At 42.0% G+C, this 21,226-nt stretch overlaps 1 protein-coding gene across 1 annotated transcript in view; it reads right to left on the bottom strand.

Moving 5' to 3' along the window:
* mcph1 (microcephalin 1) overlaps nt 1–9,228 on the bottom strand; it is a 62,593-nt gene extending 53,365 nt beyond the window's left edge. Inside the window, exon 1 of the mRNA XM_084166622.1 lies at nt 9,180–9,228. The gene's annotated coding sequence lies outside the window, so the exon portion shown is untranslated. The remainder of the gene's footprint in view (nt 1–9,179) is intronic.
* Between the last annotated feature and the right edge of the window lie 11,998 nt (nt 9,229–21,226).

Below are 21,226 nucleotides of genomic sequence, written 5' to 3'. Positions count from 1 at the left end.
TTCCTTCTCCTCCAAACACGGCGAGTTGAGTTGATGCCAAAGAGCTCGATTTTGGTCTCATCTGACCACAACACTTTCACCCAGTTCTCCTCTGAATCATTCAGATGTTCATTGGCAAACTTCAGACGGGCCTGTATATGTGCTTTCTTGAGCAGGGGGACCTTGCGGGCGTGGCAGGATTTCAGTCCTTCACGGCGTAGTGTGTTACCAATTGTTTTCTTGGTGACTATGGTCCCAGCTGCCTTGAGATCATTGACAAGATCCTCCCGTGTAGTTCTGGGCTGATTCCTCACCGTTCTCATGATCATTGCAACTCCACGAGGTGAGATCTTGCATGGAGCCCCAGGCCGAGGGAGATTGACAGTTCTTTTGTGTTTCTTCCATTTGCGAATAATCGCACCAACTGTTGTCACCTTCTCACCAAGCTGCTTGGCGATGGTCTTGTAGCCCATTCCTGCCTTGTGTAGGTTTTACAATCTTGTCCCTGACACACACATATATATATATATATTTGCGAGAGAAAAAAACGTATGGGGGATTGGAAGTGATGCAGACAATTAGATTGTAACTTCCATCAATGTATCTGAAATATTAAAGCTGATCTACCCCCTAAAAAAATGAAAAAAATACATTTGAGCAGTAGCCTAGGCTGTAGGGTTGAGCGATATCCAGATTTTCATATCCTCATACCATCCTTCTCTCACACAAGAATTTACGGTTTTAGCTGCTTAGCACACAAGGGGGCGACAAAAACGCAAAAAAGCTCTGTGTTTATTACCAGAACGCTTACAACATTAGCACAAGTAAAAGCGAATTTCCATGGAGGCTGCTAGCTAAATATGCTATCGAGCGCAAAAGAAAGAAAAAAACGAATCGCAAAGACAGGCAATCCAGCACATAAAGTTATACATATACAGTTGAAGTCAGAAGTTTACATACACCTTAGCCAAATACATTTAAACTCAGTTTTTCACAATACCTAACATTTAATTCTAGTAAATATTACCTGTCTTAGGTCAGTTAGGATCACCACTTTATTTTAAGAATGTGAAATGTCAGAATAATAGTAGAGAGAATGATTTATTTCAGCTTTTATTTCTTTCATCACATTCCCAGTGGGTCAGAAGTTTACATACACTCAATTAGTATTTGGTAGCATTGCCTTTAAATTGTTTAACTTGGTTCAAACGTTTCTGGTAGTCTTCCACAAGCTTCCCACAACAAGTTGGGTGAATTTTGGCCCATTCCTCCTGACAGAGCTGGTGTAACTGAGTCAGGTTTGTAGGCCTCCTTGCTCGCACACGCTTCTTCAGTTCTGCCCACAAATGTTCTATAGGATTGAGGTCAGGGCTTTGTGATGGCCACTCCAATACCTTGACTTTGTTGTCCTTATGCCATTTTGCCACAACTTGGAAGTATGCTTGGGGTCATTGTTCATTTGGAAAACCCATTTGCGACCAAGATTTAACTTCCTGACTGATGTCTTGAGATGTTGCTTCAATATATCCACATAATTTTGCTTCCTCATGATGCCATCTATTTTGTGAAGTGCACCAGTCCCTCCTGCAGCAAAGCACCCCCACAGCATGATGCTGCCACCCCCATGCTTCACAGTTGGGATGGTGTTCTTTGGCTTGCAAGCACCCCCCTTTTCCTCCAAACATAATGATGGTCATTATGGCCAAACAGTTCTATTTTTGTTTCATCAGACCAGAGGCCATTTCTCCAAAAAGTACGATCTTTGTCCCCATGTGCAGTTGCAAACCGTAGTCTGGCTTTTCTATGGTGGTTTTGGAGCAGTGGCTTCTTCCTTGCTGAGCGGCCTTTCAGGTTGTGTCGATATAGGACTCGTTTTACTGTGGATATAGATACTTTTGTACCTGTTCCTCCAGCATCTTCACAAGGTCCTTTGCTGTTGTTCTGGGATTGATTTGCACTTTTCGCAACAAGGTACGTTCATCTCTAGGAGACAGAACGCATCTCCTTCTTGACCGGTTTGACGGCTGCGTGGTCGCATGGTGTTTATACTTGCGTACTATTGTTTGTACAGATGAACGTGGTGCCTTCAGACTTCCACAAGGATGAACCAGACTTGTGGAAGTCTACAATTATTTTTCTGAGGTCTTGGCTGATTTCTTTTGATTTTCCAATATCAAGCAAAGAGGCATTGAGTTTGAAGGTAGGCCTTGAAATACATCAACAGGTACACCTCCAATTGACTCAAATGATGTCAATTAGCCTATCAGAAGCTTCTAAAGCCATGACATCATTTTCTGGAATTTTCCAAGCTGTTTAAAGGCACAGTCAACTTAGCGTATGTAAACTTCTGACCCACTGGAATTGTGATACAGTGAATTATAAGTGAAATAATCTGTCTGTAAACAATTGTTGGAAAAATGACTTGTGTCATGCACAAAGTAGATTTCCTAACCGACTTGCCAAAACTATAGTTTGTTAACAAGAAATGCGTGGAGTGGTTGAAAAACGAGTTTTAATGACTCCAACCTAAGTGTATGTAAACTTTCTACCTCAACTGTATATAGGTAGGCGCTACCGAATGTCATTTTTGTTGAGTGTGGACATTTACAGTCGAATGTGAACGAGAGCCATTGTGCAAATGAACAAAGTTTTGGAGCATGCTGGTCTGAAGGAAGAAAAGTACCAAAGATTTGTATAACTAAACCAAGAGACCACAATCTGTCATTTCCAATGGGAACAAATGAGTCATAGCAGGCAAAACAAGCAAGAAGGTGGGCAAAGCCAAGCACGAGCTAGCGAGATCCTATTGGCGTGTTCTAGCATGCATCTGCATATTTCCGTTAGGGAACGCCTACTCTGAAGTGTGCAATAACTCAATTCGCCGTTGCACTCCTTCTAAACAATGCAATTTTAAAACATTTGCAAAGGGTAAAGTATACAAAACTTAGTCCACTCTGTTCATAACAGATTCTAGTTTTTGGAACAGAAAACTGTATTGAGATCAAATGTTTCATCGATGAGAAAATTTGCAGAATGTCGGCCAAAATCCATCTCGCCAGCGGGCTTCTCTCACTACCATATTTGGTAGCGAGTGGAAACGCCAAGTAGATGCTTCACATTTATATATCCGGTGAAATATCGGTCTCATTTCTCTGTGACAGTACTGTGTACACTGTGTGTGGAGTCTGGGAGTCACTCGGGCAACGGGCCTGCCTGCTCTGAGAAGATAGGAGCAGATGGTCCAAGAACAGAGAGAAGAAAAACGCAAGGAAATCAAGGTGCAGTGGCAGCTGTACAAATAACTCATGCAAAGGGCATTGACTTCTCAAACACGGCAGTAAGCTAACACAGTATGATGCCGTGTGACCTTTTTAATTCGGCCACTTACTTAGATAACTAGCAAGTTAAACTTAGGGGTCGCCCTAACTAGGGCTGGGCAATATGGCCTAAAACATATCTAGATTTTTTCAAATGTATGGGCGATTCACGATGTACAGTACTAGTCAAAAGTTTGGACACACCTACTCATTCAAGGGTTTTTCTTAAATGTTTACTATTTTCTACATTGAAGAATAACAGTGAGGACATCAAAACTATGAAATAACACATGGAATCATGTAGTAACTAAAACAAGTGTTAAACAAATCAAAATATATTTTATATTTGAGATTGTTCAAAGTAGCCACCCTTTGCCTTGACAGCTTTGCACACTCTTGGCATTCTCTCAACCAGCTTCATGAGGTAGTCACCTGGAATGCATTTCAATTAACAGATGTGTCTTGTTAAAAGTCAATTTGTGGAATTTCTTTCCTTCTTAATGTGTTTCAGCCTATCAGTTGTGTTGTGACACGGTAGAGGTGGTATACAGAAGATAGCCCTATTTGGTAAAAGACCCAGTCCATATTATGGCAAGAACAGCTCAAATAAGCAAAGAGAAATGACAGTCAATTACTTTAAGACATGAAAGTCAGTCAAGTGCAGTCGCAAAAACCATCAAGCGCTATGATGAAACTGGCTCTCATGAGGACCGCCACAGGAAAGGAAGACCCAGAGTTACCTCTGCTGCACCTCAGATTGCAGCCCAAATAAATGCTTCACAGAGTTCAAGTAACAGACACATCTCAACATCAACTGTTCAGAGGAGACTGCGTGAAGGCCTTCATGGTCAATTTGCTGCAAAGAAACCACTACTAAAGGACACCAATAATAAGAAGAGACTTGCTTGGGTCAAGAAACACGAGCAATGGGCATTAGACCGGTGGAAATCTGTCCTTTGGTCTGATGAGTCCAAATTTGAGATTTCTGGTTCCAACCGCCATGTCGTTGTGAGGCACAGAGTAGGTGAACGGATAATCTCTGCATATGAAAAAGAAAAAAGTATGCACTCACTACCTAACTGTAAGTCGCTCTGGATAAGACGTCTGCTAAATGACTAAAATGATTTTTTTAATGTGTGGTTCCCACCGTGAAGCATGGAGGAGGTGGTGTGATGGTGATTTACTTAGAATTCAAGTCGCAATGATCATGAGAACGGTGAAGAATCAGCCCAGAACTACACGGGAGGATCTTGTAAATGATCTCAAGGCAGCTGGGACCATAGTCACCAAGAAAACAATTGGTAACACATTACGCCGTGAAGGACTGAAATCCTGCAGCGCACGCAAGGTCCCCCTGCTCAAGAAAGCACATACAGTGGGGAAAAAAATTATTTAGTCAGCCACCAATTGTGCAAGTTCTCCCACTTAAAAAGATGAGAGAGGCTTGTAATTTTCATCATAGGTACACGTCAACTATGACAGACAAATTGAGAAGAAAAAAAATCCAGAAAATCACATTGTAGGATTTTTAATGAATTTATTTGCAAATTATGGTGGAAAATAAGTATTTGGTCACCTACAAACAAGCAAGATTTCTGGCTCTCACAGACCTGTAACTTCTTATTTAAGAGACTCCTCTGTCCTCCACTCGTTACCTGTATTATTGGCACCTGTTTGAACTTATCAGTATAAAAGACACCTGTCCACAACCTCAAACAGTCACACTCCAAACTCCACTATGGCCAAGACCAAAGAGCTGTCAAAGGACACCAGAAACAAAATTGTAGACCTGCACCAGGCTGGGAAGACTGAATCTGCAATAGGTAAGCAGCTTGGTTTGAAGAAATCAACTGTGGGAGCAATTATTAGGAAATGGAAGACATACAAGACCACTGATAATCTCCCTCGATCTGGGGCTCCACGCAAGATCTCACCCTGTGGGGTCAAAATGATCACAAGAACGGTGAGCAAAAATCCCAGAACCACACGGGGGGACCTAGTGAATGACCTGCAGAGAGCTGGGACCAAAGTAACAAAGCCTACCATCAGTAACACACTACGCCGCCAGGGACTCAAATCCTGCAGTGCCAGACGTGTCCCCCTGCTTAAGCCAGTACATGTCCAGGCCCGTCTGAAGTTTGCTAGAGTGCATTTGGATGATCCAGAAGAGGATTGGGAGAATGTCATATGGTCAGATGAAACCAAAATATAACGTTTTGGTAAAAACTCAACTCGTCGTGTTTGGAGGACAAAGAATGCTGAGTTGCATCCAAAGAACACCATACCTACTGTGGAAACATGGAAACATCATGGAAACATCATGCTTTGGGGCTGTTTTTCTGCAAAGGGACCAGGACGACTGATCCGTGTAAAGAAAATAATGAATGGGGCCATGTATCGTGAGATTTTGAGTGAAAACCTCCTTCCATCAGCAAGGGCATTGAAGATTAAACATGGCTGGGTCTTTCAGCATGACAATGATCCCAAACACACCGCCCGGGCAATGAAGGAGTGGCTTCGTAAGAAGCATTTCAAGGTCCTGGAGTGGCCTAGCCAGTCTTCAGATCTCAACCCCATAGAAAATCTTTGGAGGGAGTTGAAAGTCTGTGTTGCCCAGCGACAGCCCCAAAACATCACTGCTCTAGAGGAGATCTGCATGGAGGAATGGGTCAAAATACCAGCAACAGTGTGTGAAAACCTTGTGAAGACTTACAGAAAACGTTTGACCTGTGTCATTGCCAACAAAGGGTATATAACAAAGTATTGAGAAACTTTTGTTATTGACCAAATACTTATTTTCCACCATAATTTGCAAATAAATTCATAAAAAATCCTACAATGTGATTTTCTGGATTTTTTTCCCTCATATTGTCTGTCATAGTTGACATGTACCTATGATGAAAATTACAGGCCTCTCTCATCTTTTTAAGTGGGAGAACTTGCACAATTGGTGGCTGACTAAATACTTTTTTTCCCCACTGTACATGCCCATCTGAAGTTTGCCAATGAACATCTGAATGATTCAGAGGAGAACTAGGTGAAAGTGTTGTGGTCAGATGAGACCAAAATGGAGCTCTTTGGCATCAACTCAACTCGCCGTGTTTGGAGGAGGAGGAATGCTGCCTATGACCCCAAGAACAACATCCCCACCGTCAAACATGGAGGTGGAAACATTATGCTTTGAGGGTGTTTTTCTAATAAGGGGATAGGACAACTTCACCGCATCAAAGGGACGATGGACGGGGCCATGTACCGTCAAATCTTGGGTGAGAACCTCCTTCCCTCAGCCAAGGCATTGAAAATGGGTCGTGGATGGGTATCCCAGCTTGACAATGACCCAAAATACACAGCCAAGGCAACAAAGGAGTGGCTCAAGAAGGGGCACATTAAGGTCCTGGAGTGGCCTAGCCAGTCTCCAGACCTTAATCCCATAGAAAATCTGTGGAGGGAGCTGAAGGTTCGAGTTGCCAAACGTCAGCCTCGAAACCTTAATGACTTGGAGAAGATCTGCAAAGAGGAGTGGGACAAAATCCCTCCTGAGATGTGTGCAAACCTGGTGGCCAACTACAAGAAACGTCTGACCTCTGATTGGCAAAACCCTTGTTGGCACCAAGTACTAAGTCATGTTTTGCAGAGGGGTCAAATACTTATTTCTCTCATTAAAATGCAAATCAATTTATAACATTTTTGACATGCGTTTTTCTGGATTTTTTTGTTGTTATTCTGTCTCTCACTGTTCAAATAAACCTACCATTAAAATGATAGACTGATCATTTCTTTGTCATTGGGCAAACATACAAAATCAGCAGGGGATCAAATACTTTTTTCCCTCACTGTAGGTATAATTTCACAAGATCTGAATTCAGCTAACAAGGCAAAACAGTTGAATTGTTATGAACACAACCTTCTGTCCGTCTCAAACTGTTTGAACACCTTGACTAGGTTGGTCATGGTGGCTCTAAAGTACTTGATGGTCATCTGGATGATAACAGGATCCTTGGAGAGAATCTGATGTCTGAACAGGGAAATACAATCCTGTTATCATCCAGATGACCATCAAGTACTTTAGAACCACCATGACCAACCTAGTCAAGGTGAGACGGGCTACAATGTACGTGCATCCAAGACTTTGTGCAGTTGCACATTAAAGCATCAAAATGTTCATTCGAAGAAGTGAGCACAAATTATAAATCCAAAATATAAATTATGACAACTACACGGAAAGGTTTAGCTCTTCCACTATGTGTGCTTTGTCTCTACATGCTATGGCAAGGTTCTTTTAATTATATTAATTGATATTCTTGTGTTCCTCCTGCTAGACTGGTTTTCCTTCCAGGAATGACAGTCCCAGCTGTGAGTACTAATATACAACAGACTAACTAGATAGCCAATTCAAAACATTGTGTCGCTTGGCTGGTTATCTCGCTAGTTAACTATTTAGCATACATTAATGCGTCATTGTTATGTCAGATGTCCTAAAATAACTTCACTCAGGCACTTGTGTATAACCGCAAATGACCAACACGCAGTTGATACGAGTGCGCAGTTGATTAAACCAATGCTGCATACTCTGGTTGTAAAACAGTCTCTCAAGCACTCAAAATTGGCTAGGATTCTCCTCTATTCAATACTACCTGTGTAATTCCGACAAAGCTGACTGGTGTGTTTGAGCAGGGTTGGATAAAAAGCCTGCACACCCAGTAGCTCTCCAGATGGAGGGTTGATGGACCACATGTGTTTCATACAGTAGCCTATCAGTGCAGGATTTTAGTTTGTGGGGGTTAAGTGCCTTGCTTAAGACCACAACAGCAGGAGATTATAATACATGGGATTCTATAATACACTGTGAAGTTTTCAAAATGTAAGAGGACTCCCATATTTGTAGAAATCCATTAAGGTGTTTGTGGCAAATGCGTTCTAAGGATATAAAGTCACGCTGTTGGTAATGCCTGTAAACACACAGCCCATTTCAATGTGAATTATGGCAGGACAGTGTGGCAAATGGCTTATTTGCATATTGGCTTACTGTAGCTCTGATTGGCTATGGCGCATCTGTCCGTGTAGACTCAGGTCCTGGACAAGACCGATGTTTTTATTAGGTTTTATTTACTACAGTGTCTATTAAAAATATCCAAACGCACGGCCGCTATATTGCAATAGAATTTTCATAAATTCATTATTATATTCCCAAATGTTCTATGAATTTATGAAAAAAAGTGTCATTCCTGGGGGTGTATATGAACAGATTTTAATATGATTTCATATTGCTAAAACGCTGTCAGTTCCACTTCAATATTAGCATCTCCTAACAAAAAAAAATATGTAATTCAATGTCCCCCAGTTAGCATACTCTAAATTTCAAGGCCAAATATTAACTTCAAACCAAATCGTCGAGTTTTGAGTGAGTGTTCAACATTAAAAGAATCCTGAATACACCCGACCTGTGATTTTTTTTATCCAACCTGGTCATGGGCCTAAGCGATGTGAAAATATGTAGAAATTACATTTAGAACTCGAAAGTGTAACCAACGTTTTGTTTAACTCATTGTTCTGTCTGTGGTGTAACGTTAACGTTTAGGTATTTATTTGACGGCTAGCAAATTCACTAAACCTTGAGTCCGAAGATATCTAGCAAAGTAGCTAGCTAACTTCCTAGCGTGTGAATGCAAATCGTACCATAACGTTACTTAGCAACTTGCCATAAAGGTAGGAGTGCTAACGTTGGCTAGCTACTCTAGTTAAACAAAGCAAGTTAGCTAGTATATTCCGACTGAGTGTGTGACGACATTTTCAAACAGATCCAGTACTGTCATCCAGCCAGTTACTTACATAAAGTGTGTACTAAAACTGTGTGGTAAAAAAATAAAACTTTTCGCTACTTACAGTTTGGCACTGGCCAAATCCTTGCACAATCTTGAGACTTTCCGCGCGTATATTCTTAGGACACAAGGCATGCTGGGAAATAGAAACGTACGAACCTGTCATTGGTTGGTCAGAAATATACAGTAATCCTAAATTACTGGTAGGCTATGATAAATGGTCATGCACCTTTTACATTATTAGCTAGCTAGATTTTTTTGGCTTTTAACAAGATGATGATAGAGCATTTATGAGAACAATAGCTTTTGAATCCATATCCTCCTCTGGATATAGTCTCCTCTCCTCATTCTAGCTTCCAGTCCCCAGACACCTCCTGACAAACTGTTTTGTGTTTCAACTAATATCACTGCTAAGCAATGCATTTGTTTATTTTATAAAACAGTGAGGATGACAAGAGTGACTGACACATATTGAATGGCTATGATGGTGCTGCTGAATAAAAACATTTGCCATAATGCTTTTGACGGGAACCAGGGCCCTTCAGAAGTAAGAATAGGCCTGCATGTTAATTTTGTTCAAAATGTATTTGGTTGACAAATCTCAAAAGCGTACTATGAAAGGCTGGTGAGGCTGGGTGATGGGGTTGATTGTTCTAAATGATCCATGCAGCACTGGCATCTGGAATCACAATACCTGCCTGACTATCATTCTAATTCACCATTCTTTTGGATATGAATGCACTAATTTTCATAAACAGTTGCCACATTTGTGCTCATACTCTACTTTGCTTGTTGGTTGGTGAGACATTTTTACTCTCTTGCTCCAATTAAGCAAATTGCGTTTCAGGTGTGAAATTCAAATTGTACCTGTTATCTCTACTGAAAATAATGAGAAACAGTCAAACATTTTAGAAAGTAACTCATGTTTGCAGCCAGTCTCATAGAGTCATGTACTCTGTGGAGTCTCTCTGTGAAAAAAATTGAATTATGAGAGTTCATATAAAGCTAAGTAATGTGCAGGGGACACACCCATCAAAAGGTTGACTGTCAACCCAACAATCGTTATTACATTTCCCTCTCCATACAAAAACAACAACAATTTGGGCAAAGAGCCATGGAGAAAAGTCTCATAAAACTAGCCGAAAATGCATTAGCTCAGATTGGTTGATCATTTAGATGTGATGCAATTTCAGGTGCATGGCACTGAGAAGCTTTCCATCACTCAAACTCATTAGCAGGGGTAATGCTAAATTGATTTTCAACTACTCAATTGGATTCATTGACCCTAACACATTGTCCAAGCAAACAGCAAGACAGTACATACAAAAAAACGTTTTTTAAAATACAGTTCTATCTTATTTTTATAATCATCTATTTTGAATGCTTTTTGAATGACCCTCAATTTAAGGGTTTACTACACTAATATACTGTAACCTCTTGCCAGTGGAGGTCTCTATGTCGCCCGAGGTGTTGATTCTATTTAGCAGTTCATCAAGGTGATACCATACCTAATATGCTGTAACCTCTTGCCAGTAGAGGTCTCTATGTCTCTAGCTTGCCTCAACATTCTGCAGTGGATGCTTGCTGTGTGTGTATTGAGGACTTGATTATATTGAGAAGTTCATCAAGGGGATACCATACAGTGTACCAAAGACATCTTGTTTTTCATAAATATTAATACATCAAATATTAATCAAATATTTTTAGCTTGATTAGCTTTTGCACTTTGAGACTATTGTATTTGTTCCAGAATATCAGGCAAATTAAATCAGAACATGTATTTATTGGACCAATGTCTGGAGTCTTTGAGTAGAAATACAGTACCTCTGGCATTGTGCTTAGGCCAACATCTACCTGTTTCCTGGAGAAAGGAATTACATTATTTACGTACACTACCAGTCAAAAGTTTGGACACACCTACTCATTCAAGGGTTTTTCTTTATTTTTACTATTGTAGAATAATAGTCAACACATCAGAACTTTGAAATAACACATATGGAATCATGTAGTAACCAAAAAAGTGTTAAACAAATCTAAATATATTTTATATTTGAGATTCTTCAAATAGCCACCCTTTGCCTTAATGACAGCTTTGCACACTCTTGGCATTCTCTCAACCAGCTTCATCTGGAATGCTTTTCCAACAGTCTTGAAGTAGTTCCCACATATGCTGAGCACTTGTTGGCTGCTTTTCCTTCACTCTGCGGTCTGACTCATCCCAAACCATCTCAATTGGGTTGAGGTCGGGGGATTGTGGAGGTCAGGTCATCTGATGCAGCACTCCATCACTCTCCTTCTTGGTAAAATAGCCCTTACACAGCCTGGAAGTGTGTTGGGTCATTGTCCTGTTGAAAAACAAATGATAGTCCCACTAAGCCCAAACCAGATGGGATGGTGTATCGCTGGAGAATGCTGTGGTAGCCATGCTGGTTAAGTGTGCCTTGAATTTGAAATAAATCACAGACAGTGTCACCAGCAAAGCACCCCCACACCATAACACCTCTTCCTCCATGATTTACGGTGGGAAATACACATGCAGAGATCATCCGTTCACCCACACCGCATCTCACAAAGCCACGGCTTTGGAACCAAAAATCTCCAATTTGGACTCCAGACCAAAGGACACATTTCCACCGGTCTAATGTCTTGGCCCAAGCAAGTCTCTTCTTATTATTGGTGTCCTTTAGTAGTGGTTTCTTTGCAGCAATTCGACCATGAAGGCCTGATTCACACAGTCCCCTCTGAACAGTTGATGTTGAGATGTGTCTGTTACTTGAACTCTGTGAAGCATTTATTTGGGCTGCAATTTCTGAGGCTGGTAACTCTAATGAACTTATCCTCTGCAGCAGAGGTAACTCTGGGTATTTTATTCCTGTCGTGGTCCTCATGAGAGCCAGTTTCATCATAGCGCTTGATGGTTTTTGCGACTGCACTTGAAGAAACTTTCAAAGTTCTTGAGATTTTCCGTATTGACTGACCTTCATGTCTTAAGGTAATGATGGACTGTCGTTTCTCTTCGCTTATTTGAGCTGTTCTTGCCATAACATGGACTTGGTATTTTACCTAATAGGGCTATCTTCTGTATACCCCCCTACCTTGTCACAACACAACTGATTGGCTCAAACGCATTAAGAAGGAAAGAAATACCACAAATGAACTTTTAAGAAGGCACACCTGTTAATTGAAATTCATTCCAGGTGACTACCTCATGAAGCTGGTTGTGAGAGTGTGCAAAGCTGTCATCAAGGCAAAGGGTGGCTATTTGAAGAATCTCAAACATAAAATATATTTAGATTTGTTTAACACTTTTTTGCTTACTACATGATTCCATATGTGTTATTTTATAGTTTTGATGTCTTCACTATTATTATACAATGTAGAAAATAGTAAAAATAAAGAAACACCCTTGAATGAGTAGGTGTGTCCAAACTTTTGACTGGTACTGTATATGAATGTGTAGTTTAATGTGTTGATTGTATTTTGATGTGTATTGTGGTGCTATACAGGGCTCATCTGGAAAAGAGACCTTGGTCTCAGCATTGACTCCCTGTCAAAATAAAGGTGAAATAAAAAATAATATTGACAAAGTTTCTGTGAAGATGGGGAGGGGTATGTCTGTTAGAAAAATATGTTCTGCGTTTTTGATACAAAAATCAACTGTACTAGTTGTTCAGGCTCTGGCCTTGTCCCATCTTGATTACTGTCCAGTAATATGGTCAAAATAGAGCAACACCCCTTTGCTCTTAACTGCACATTCAGAACTAACATCAACAATATGCATGCCAGTCTTTCCTGGTTGAGAGTTGATGAGAGATTAACTGTATCTCTTCTAGTTCTTATGAGAAATATTACTGTGGTGAAAATTCCAGACTATCCACGTAATCAAATAACATTCAGCTCAGACAACCGTACATACCCCACAATACATGCCACCAGAGGTCTCTTCACAGTCCCCAAGTACAAAATGAATTCACTGTTACACACAGTATTATACAGAGCCATGAACTCCCTTCCATCTCCAATTACTCAAGCAAAAAGCAAAATGACCTTTAAAAAAAACATTAAACAACATCTCATGGAACAGCAGGGACTGTGAGGGGACAGACACTAACACACTCACACACACAGACACACTCTAACATACATACTTTTTGTTGTTGTATTGTTTGTATATTTTTTTTATTGTATTGTTTGTATATCGTTGTATTTTACATTTGTGTGACTGTCCTTGACTATCAGTGTATCAGTGTTTTGTTACTTGTCATCTTTTGTGTTTTTTGTGGACCCCAAGAAGAGTAGCTGCTGCTTCTGCAAAAGCTAATGGGGATCCAAATAAATAGACCCACAGAGGGTATGGTAAAGAGGTTTGCCACGTGTGAGGCTTGCAATCTGCGAGGGGAAATTAATTTTCAGCATCTGTCTGTCTGTATCACAAATAGTTCTCTACCTTTATAAACAATGCATTATATAGCAGATCTCACTTATTGCCAGTGAAGACAGAGCTGTTAGTTTAATAACTGAACACAGATATCAGGGCTCAAAGTAACATGTATCGAGAAAACAAGCATTGTTCTCCATCCCGCTGGGCACAGTCATCAGTTCAATCTCTAGTTTTGATATACATTTGGTTGAGTTGTCAACTAATGTGAATTCAAAATGTCATTTGATTTAGGTTAAAAGTTGGGTGAAAAAAATTACTTTTTTCAAATCCAATCAGTTTTCCACGTTGATTCAACGTCACATTGAATTTTTGGGTTGAAATGACTTGATTCAACCAGTTTTTGCCCAGTGGGTTGGCATTGTCCGTCATCAAACTCTCATACAAATACAGATCTAATTTGTCTTGTCTTCATAGATATACTGGGACATTCTTAGAGCGAGACCTGTGGTTATTTCGCATTGAGGCTACAATACTTTTAATTTCTTATGCCTTTGATTAAGCTCTGAAGCTAGAATTCTCAAAAGAGTTGGCAGCTGCTTTCCTATCCATGTCAGTGTGTATTGGCATCTACCTTTATTCCAATTAATTATAGGGAGAGGTGGCGTTCCACTACCAGAGAGCAGATGCACTGGGCCCAGCTGCTCTGAGACAGCTTGACACTGTGGATTGCACCAGGGCTAACGAAAAAGGAGGAACGGGACCACCATTTGCTTCTTTCACTCCACCACATAATTGGCAAAGGAGACAAAAACAACAACTGCAGACCCGATTAAACAGTGAACAAAGCAACAAGAGAAAGCTCTTGCCATCAGCCCAATGCTCTCCTGCACAGCTGTCCTCTCACCAGCATCAGACACAGCCACTCTGTGCTCAGTCACATTTTGAACAAGTGGTATCCAAAGAGGGTATCATTCATCTTTCTCCTCCAAAGATGTGCACTGGGAGAATGGGAGCAAAAGGAGAACTTAAATGGATACTTGGACAAAGTTCTGCAACTTCTGCATGTGTCCCAGAGCTGTCTGGCTCACAGTTTTTACGAAGACTTTGTCTTCCTGCTGGAAAATCCAGTTTGACCCCTGAGCTGGTCAGTTGATGATAAACCAGCTTCAAGCTGGTGGAAACATTGTTGAGTTGGTAGACCATAGCTTGGCTAAGCTGGTGGAAATATGCTTTAGCTGGCCATGTTGGTCAAGATGGTATGGTAAAATAATTGCTTGAGTTGATATTGACATTGGCATTGATGTTTATTTATTTTTCTACAGAAAACTCATATGGTGGACGTATCTTTTTTACAGAATATAAATATAGCCTATCCATGATTTTCATACCCAAATAAACATTGAACATTTTAAAGGTAGACTCAGCAAAATAAAGTTGCCACGAGCAGCCCCACAGATATTGCGATGATCGAGATGCAAGACTTTGCTCCCAGTATCTGCGCGTGTGCATGGGTTTGCTTCACGCTGTTAGAGCGTGGTAGGTACGGGACCAAAACAGTTTTAGAGTTTAGAGTTTATTAGTCACATGCACAGGGTACATGTAATTGCAGGGTACAGTGAGATTCTTAAGCTCCAACAGTACAGGTCAAAGAGAAGTGAATGAAACAATAATACAAATAAAAAAAATAATATATACATATTTACAACTGTAACAATGATAAATGTCCATTGGGGGGTGGGGGCATGGTAAATGTCAGTTGAAGAGAGGGGGTCAAATGTCCATAGGAGGAGCAGCAGGGGTGTGGGGGGAGGGGTAGGAAGTCTGCAGGACAGGAGGGGGCAGGGGAGGAGGTAGCTGACTAGTGGGGGCTATTCAGCAGCCTGATGGTCTGGGGGTAGAAGCTTTTGGCCAGTCTGTCAGTTTTTGCCATGATGCTCTTATACTGCCCGCCTCTGAGTGATGGAAGCGGGGAGGACAGGCTGTGGTCCGGGTGCCCTTTCTTCATAAGAGGAATACCTATATGAAAATGCTGTTCATTCACTACACCTCAGTGCTCATCACCAAGCTAGGGACCCTGGAACTGGATCCTGGACTTCCTGACGGGCCGACCCCTGTTGGTGAGGGTAGGCCGAGCTCCATGCCATTCAGTACCAGTAATCGTTAAAGACTCCAGCCACCCAAGCCATAGACTATTCTCTCTGCTTCCGCACAGCAAGCACTACTGGTGCATAAAGTCTGACACCAACAGGCTCCTGAACAGCTTCTATCCCCAAGCCATAAGACTGCTAAATAGCTAACTAAATGGCTACACAAACTGAGTTGACTCTTGTATTATTTTTTTGCACTGTCTCTATGCACACTCACAGGGCCCTACACACTCACGCATAAAGACACTCCAACACACACACAAACAATCACTTCATCATTTGATCACACACACGTAATATGCACATACATTTATACTGACTCTAGACACACACACACGCACACCCACTCACATACAATCATCATATACGCTGTTGCTACTCTGTTTATCATATATCCTGATGCCTAGTTACCTTACCCCTATACATATCTACCTCCATCACTCCAGTATCCCTGCACATTGTAAATATGGTACTAGAACTGACTGGCCCTGTATATAGTATGCTTGCTTACTTTCTTGTGTTCTGCTTATTTCTTATTTCTCGTGTGTTTTTGTTCTACCTTACGTTATTTTTAGTATTACATTGTTATTGATTACTGCATTGTTGGGTTTAGAGCTTGCAATAAAGGCATTTCACTGTACTTGTGCATGTGACATTACAGTTTTTTACAATCACTTTGGTACTAATTTCAGAACCTTGACGTCATTTTTCAAAACTCTAGACACAAAACTCAAAACGGTATTCACTTGTAACACAGGCTGTCCAATTTTCAAAACATTGCATTGTGCATTCAAATCTTTAAAGAAATCTTGCACTTGCACAATCATTGGTTCAAAAAACAAATGTATTGTGAAATACCAATGAAACGTTAATTTAGGTCACCCACACACAAGCAACCGATAGTTTCACTGTGTCATTGTTCATACAATCATTAAATATTTTAGTACAAAATAGGTGATACATGTTTCATTATGGTACTACATGTAAATAAATCCCTGTAAAAGTACTGCAGTAGTAGAGAGAATACTGCAGACACAGTGGAATCATTGAACAAAATCTGAAATATATTGATGAAAAACAATACAGTACTGTAAAACATCAAATGCAGTGTTCCTCAACTTGCTTGCTTGTACTGTAAAAAGCAAAACATAGGAGTGATTACTGTACTTCTACATTTTCATCAACTCTGTCTTGTGGATTTGGCCACAGGTTCTCATCTACATCACAATGGATGTTTTCATCAGCCAAACATCTTGGAAAAAAACGTTGGGCATGGCGAATACAGGCCTGACACTGGTCTGCCGTAATGTCATTGCATGCGTCATCCATGGCCTGGAGAAGAGTGACTTGTTCATGAGGGCACCTATCATAAACCTTCCATCTCCATGTGGAGAAAAATTCCTCAATCGGGTTAAGGAAAGGAGAGTATGGGGGTAAATACAGGATGGAAAATTGTGCATGGGCCTGAAACCATGCTTGCACCATATGAGCATGGTGGAACCTGACATGATCCCACACAATGACATAGGTCACACCATCAGCTCTACAGACCTGATCGAGCTCATCAAGGAAGGTTACAAGGAGAGCTGCATTATATGATCCAATAAGAGGTCTGCGTCCCACCACACCATCTTCTGATGGTGAAGTTGAAGAACAGCGCCGGAGAAGATGGCTGCCGTTTTACAGCCCTCTAACCAATTGTACTATTATGTGTGTTTTTCCGCGTTATTTGTAATTTATTTTGTACATAATGTTTCTGCCATCGTCTCTTATAACCAAAAAGAGCTTCTGGATATCAGGACAGCGATTACTCACCTCGTATTGGACGAAGATTTTTTCTTCAACGAGGCGGCCGCGAAGGATATCATACAGACACCCGACAAGGCCCAAATCCCCGTCATTCGCGTGAGGAAGAGACGGAGATATCGTGGACGTAGATCGGGGTGCCTTATAAGGATCTGACGGCGAGCGAGTAAACTGCCTCTTCCATCAATCCTATTAGCCAACGTTCAATCATTGGAGAACAAATTGGACGACTTAAGATTACGGTTATCCTACCAACGGGACATTAAAAACTGTAATATCTTATGTTTCACCGAGTCGTGGCTGAACGACGACATGGATTTCATACAGCTAGCGGGCTATACGCTACATCGGCAGGATAGAACGGCTGACTCCGGTAAGACAAGGGGTGGCGGTCTGTGTATATTTGTAAACAACAGCTGGTGCACAAAATCAAATACTAAATAAGTCTCGAGGTTTTGCTCGCCTGAGGTAGAGTATCTTATGATAAGCTGTAGACCACACTATTTACCAAGAGAGTTTTCATCTATATTTTTCATAGCTGTCTATTTACCACCACAAACAAATGCTGGCATTAAGATTGCACTGAATGAGTTGTACAAGGCCATAAATCAACAGGAAAACGCTCATCCAGATGCAGCGCTCCTAGTGGCCGGGGACTTAAATCCGTTCCACCTAATTTCTACCAGCATGTTAAATGTGCAACCAGAGGAAAAAAAACTCTAGACCACCTTTACTCCACACACAGAGACGCATACAAAGCTCTCCCTCGCCCTCCATTTGGCAAATCTGACCATAACTCTATCCTCCTGATTCCTGCTTATAAGCAAAAACGAAAGCAGGAAGCACCAGTGACTCGGTTAATAAAAAAGTGGTCAGATGACGCAGATGCTAAGCTACAGGACTGTTTTGCTAGCACAGACTGGAACATGTTCCGGGATTCTTCAGACAGCATTGAGGAGTACACCACATCAGTCACTGGCTTCATCAATAAGTGCATCGATGATGTCGTCCCCACAGTGACCGTACGTACATACCCCAACCAGAAGCCATGGATTACAGGAAACATCCGCACTGAGCTAAAGGGTAGAGCTGCCGCTTTCAAGGAACGGGACTCTAACCCGGACGCTTATAAGAAATCCCGCTATGACCTCCGACGAACCATCAAACAGGCAAAGAGTCAATACAGGACTAAGATTGAATCGTACTACACTGGCTCTGACGCTCGTCGGATGTGGCAGGGCTTGAAAACTATCACAGACTACAAAGGGAAGCACAGCCGCGAGCTGCCCAGTGACACAAGCCTACCAGACGAGCTAAACCACTTCTATGCTCGCTTCGAGGCAAGCAACACTGAAGCATGCATGAGAGCACCAGCTGTTCTGGATGACTATGTGATCACGCTCTCCGTAGCCGATGTGAGTAAGACTTTTAAGCAGGTCAACATTCACAAGGCCGCAGGGCCAGACGGATTACCAGGACGTGTACTCCGAGCATGTGCTGACCAACTGGCAAGTGTCTTCACTGACATTTTCAACATGTCCCTGACTGAGTCTGTAATACCAACATGTTTCAAGCGGACCACCATAGTCCCCGTGCCCAAGGACTCTAAGATAACCTGCCTAAATGACTACCGACCCGTAGCACTGACGTCTGTAGCCATGAAGTGCTTTGAAAGGCTGGTCATGGCTCACATCAACAGCATTATCCCAGAAACCCTGGACCCACTCCAATTTGCATACCGCCCCAACAGATCCACAGATGATGCAATCTCTATTGCACTCCACACTGCCCTTTCCCACCTGGACAAGAGGAACACCTACGTGAGAATGCTATTCATTGACTACAGCTCAGCATTCAACACCATAGTGCCCTCTAAGCTCATCACTAAGCTAAGGATCCTGGGACTAAACACCTCCCTCTGCAACTGGATCCTGGACTTCCTGACGGGCTGCCCCCAGGTGGTAAGGGTAGGTAACAACACATCTGCCAAACTGATCCTCAACACAGGGGCCCCTCAGGGGTGCGTGCTCAGTCCCCTCCTGTACTCTCTGTTCACCCATGACTGCATGGCCAGGCACGACTCCAACACCATCATTAAGTTTGCCGACGACACAACAGTGGTAGGCCTGATCACCGACAACGATGAGACAGCCTATAGGGAGGAGGTCAGAGACCTGGCCGTGTGGTGCCAGGACAACAACCTCTCCCTCAACGTGACCAAGACAAAGGAGATGATTGTGGACTACAGGAAAAAAAAGAGGACTGAGCACGCCCCCATTCTCATCGACGGGGCTGTAGTGGAACAGGTTGAGAGCTTCAAGTTCCTTGGTGTCCACATCACCAACGAACTATCATGGTCCAAACACACCAAGACAGTCGTGAAGAGGGCACGACAAAGCCTATTCCCCCTCAGGAGACTGAAAAGATTTGGCATGGGTCCTCAGATCCTCAAAAAATTCTACAGCTGCACCATCGAGAGCATCCTGACTGGTTGCATCACCGCCTGGTATGGCAACTGCTTGGCCTCCGACCGCAAGGCACTATAGAGGGTAGTGCGTACGGCCCAGTACATCACTGGGGCCAAGCTTCCTGCCATCCAGGACCTCTATACCAGGCGGTGTCAGAGGAAGGCCCTCAAAATTGTCAAAGACTCCAGCCACCCTAGTCATAGACTGTTCTCTCTGCTACCGCACGGCAAGCGGTACCGGAGTGCCAAGTCTAGGTCCAAAAGACTTCTCAACAGCTTCTACCCCCAAGCCATAAGACTCCTGAACAGCTAATCATGGCTACCCTGACTATTTGCACTGCCCCCCCACCCCATCCTTTTTACGCTGCTGCTACTCTGTTAATTATTTATGCATAGTCACTTTAACTCTGCCCACATATACATATTACCTCAACTACCTCAACTAGCCAGTGCCCCCGCACATTGACTCTGCAACGGTACCCCCCTGTATATATAGCCTCCCTACTGTCACTTTATTTTACTTCTGCTCTTTTTTCTCTCAACACTTTTTTTGTTGTTGTTTTATTTGTACTTTTTTTGTAAAAAATAAATGCACTGTTGGTTAAGGGCTGTAAGTAAGCATTTCACTGTGATGTCTGCACCTGTTGTATTCGGCACATGTGACCAATACAATTTGATTTGATTTGATTTGATATAGCCGCACACATGGTAATGTTGGCCCCACGTTGTCCAGGTACTTGGATGGTTGCCCGCTGGCCAATGAAATTCCGACCTATCCTCCTTGTCTTGGCCAGGTTAAAGCCTGCCTCATCCAAATATATGAATTTGTGATGGTTGTCATCAGCATCAAGCTCCATCACCCTCTAAAAATACATTTTGGAAAGAGATTTACTGATTACTGTACAATGTAGAATTATTAGGGAATTTTATTACAACAGTCATCTTGAAACTGAACATACCTGAACATACTCAGTCCTCATTTGCTTCACTCTGTCTGCATTTCTTTCAAAAGGCACACGGTATAGTTGTTTTAAAGACACCTGGTGCCTTTTCAGCATTCGTGCAATAGTCGGCAAACTTATGGTTTCCACATTGTTAAACATGTCTTCATTGTCCAAGATATGCTGGCGAATTTCTGTAAGGCGAATATCATTTCTGGCCCGAACCAAATCGACCACAGCCTGCTCTTGTTGGTCAGTCAGAATTTTGCCTCTGCCTCCCGTATTTGGCCTAGTCTCAATTCTACAGGGAACATTACAGTAAGAATACACTTGGTCACATCACCTACTCTGTGATACACATTGGTATGC

The sequence above is a fragment of the Coregonus lavaretus genome (genome assembly GCF_964263955.1).
Source record: "Coregonus lavaretus genome assembly, chromosome: 1".
Classification (NCBI taxonomy): domain Eukaryota; kingdom Metazoa; phylum Chordata; class Actinopteri; order Salmoniformes; family Salmonidae; genus Coregonus; species Coregonus lavaretus.
This window is presented reverse-complemented; position numbering and strand designations above follow the sequence as displayed.